We start from the raw sequence: 2,582 nt of genomic DNA on the forward strand, positions 1-2,582 counted from the left end.
TCCACAGATGCCTGCAGCCCCCACTCCCACCCCAGAGGGTGGGATACCTGCCCAACCAATCACTGCGTAGGTACCAGAGGCTGACCAGGAGTCTGTAAACATCCTGTTGTTGCTTGGCAGACCCACCTGAACTGGCTTGTTGTTATATTACTGCCGGTGTTCACGTGCATAGAGTCTGTAGAGTCGCTGTTGGTGGATGTCACTGTGCGAACACTGGAGAAGTACTTTACAAACTAGAGTCTGTAGGCCGGTCTCGTCACAAGGTCCGTTTCGTACAACGAAGAGTCTCCTGTAGCTGGTTGCAGCCGAGGGCGGCTGCTGTTGTGGCGTGGCCACTATTTACAGTAAACTTAAAAGAAAAAACTTTATTTATAAGTAGAAGGAATGTATTAAAAGTAGCCATAAAGTGTAGTAGAGCGGCGACATGAAGCGTAAAGTGGTTTATCATCTGTTGAGGAACCAGAGTTCTCCAAAGAACCATGCTTACGTAGAAGATTCCGCAGGATGACTGACCAAGTAAAACTTCCGTGATTGTTGAAGGCTGGTTTGTTGCAGATGAAAAGTCAAAATGATCCGGGGCTCTTTGTTCCCCACCTCTGTATCTAGCACAGTATTCTTTTGATGTTGGTGGGCATTGGGGTTCCATGATTCCCCCCAAAGGGTTTCCATGTGCTTGTGTCTCAGAGGGCTGGATTGGGTGGAGACCTGTGGATGGTTGGTAGCAGCGACTGGAGAGCTAACCTCCAGCGAGAAAGAACACACTCCGGAGGGAAGAGGCAGGCCTGCCCTGAGGAAAAGTCTGGCAGCTGCTGTACAAAGGGTGGAAACTTTTGCCTTGCTTTTGGCTAATTTGCATAGCGCAGGATTTCCCACAACCATAGTTACCAGCTCTGAAAATTAGCATTTTAAATCTCCACCCAGGGGGTGTGTTTTAGTATTATAATGAGCCGCAGGTCACCTTCACACAGGCTGGGGTGCCCTCTGCTCTCCAGCCAGTTCTAGCTGTTTGGGGCTGACACAGCGGGTTGTGTCGTTCCAGCCTTCCACTTGTCACATGGGTTTCTTTCCCGTGCAGCTTGGCAGCCTTTATGACTCTCACCCTCTGACCTAGACTGCCCCATTATTTTGCTACCAGGTAAAAGCATTTGTAATGCGTTAACTTAGCAGACCACTGGCTTCCACAAACCCCAAAGCTAATAAGAGTGTCGCTATTCAGAACCTATGGCAGAGCTCCCCTTGTTTGCTGTGACCCACTCACCAACGCGTTGGGCGGAATGCATTCAGTCTTTTGTTCGGTGACTGCTAAGTTGATGAACCACTTCCATGGTGGAACGGGTTATTTGGGGCAGCTCGAATCTATGTCTATGGGCTGTGGCCACGCATACTTGGCTCAGAATAGACTATTACTCCCTTTGGAGGGAGAGCTGTTTGGTGTTGACACACCGTGATCAAGAATCATGTGGTGTGCACAAATGTATATGCTGAGCTTTTATTCGGACAGTAGTCGGTACAGGAGGTGTGTTCACACTAGCGTCAGCCCAAACGTGAGTGGTACGCTGTGCTATCTGCTGTGACAACTTCTGAGTGACAGTTCTTCAATCCCAGTGTCCTCGACTGAAGGGCGTGACTAATTAAAAGATTTATACATATATATTTTAGTTTTATGGATATGAGTCTTTGCTGGCATGTATGGTTGCGTGCAGAATCCAGAAAATCCAGAAGAGGGCGTTGGATCCCCTGGAACTGGAGTTACAGACAGTTGGGAGTCACAGCGTAGGTGCTGGAAATGGAACCTGGGACCTCAGCTCTTAAAAGCTGAGCTATCGCTCCAGCCTCTCCTCCGGCTAATATTTTATGCACCATGAGACACAGATATTACTGTTACCATTTTGGCCACAGAATCTTTGCATGAATCTAAGGGATGTTTCAGACTGGAACTAAATGCCAAAATTGTCACCAATTTACTGCGAAATGATTAGCATGTGGATGTTTGTGTGATCTGTTGAGAAGATCTTTTATGTATTTATATAAAATTTGCATCCTTTATATATTTATATATCATTCATATTGCTTCAATACACCCACATCAGTGGGTGGAAATACGCTCCCAGCATCATGAAAACTAGAATTCCTTTACTCCCATTAGTCCTTCAGGCTGACGCAGGACATTTAGCCTGAAGCTCTACTTCCATCTTTTTCAGAGCCCCCAGGGGTGCCTCTCAATGTTCTATTGTACACGGCATGCCTGTTTTCCATGGGTGGCTGTTGTAGTATTCTGTGTGTGTGTGTGTGTGCGCGTGCACAGGTGTGAGCGCTAGAAAGATGGCTATGTTACTCATGAGAGGGCAGCCCCAAGGCAGGCTGCTTAGGCCTCCCTCCCTATACCAAATTTTTAGTTTTTCCTCACAGTGTCGTGTCCCTTCCATCAGATGCAGCATTGCCTGTCCTATGGGCTCCAGGAACCCCAGTAAGTACAGTTCATATCTTTGTACCTAGAAGATTCTCCTGGACAATGGAGCCTTTTCTAATGGGTCAAGCTCAGGCCAGCTCACTCTCAGATCTTAGGACATGTTTTTCTGGGA

The sequence above is a fragment of the Microtus oregoni genome, unplaced genomic scaffold (genome assembly GCF_018167655.1).
Source record: "Microtus oregoni isolate MIOR12 unplaced genomic scaffold, Mior012 000029F_ref0000214, whole genome shotgun sequence".
NCBI lineage: Eukaryota > Metazoa > Chordata > Mammalia > Rodentia > Cricetidae > Microtus > Microtus oregoni.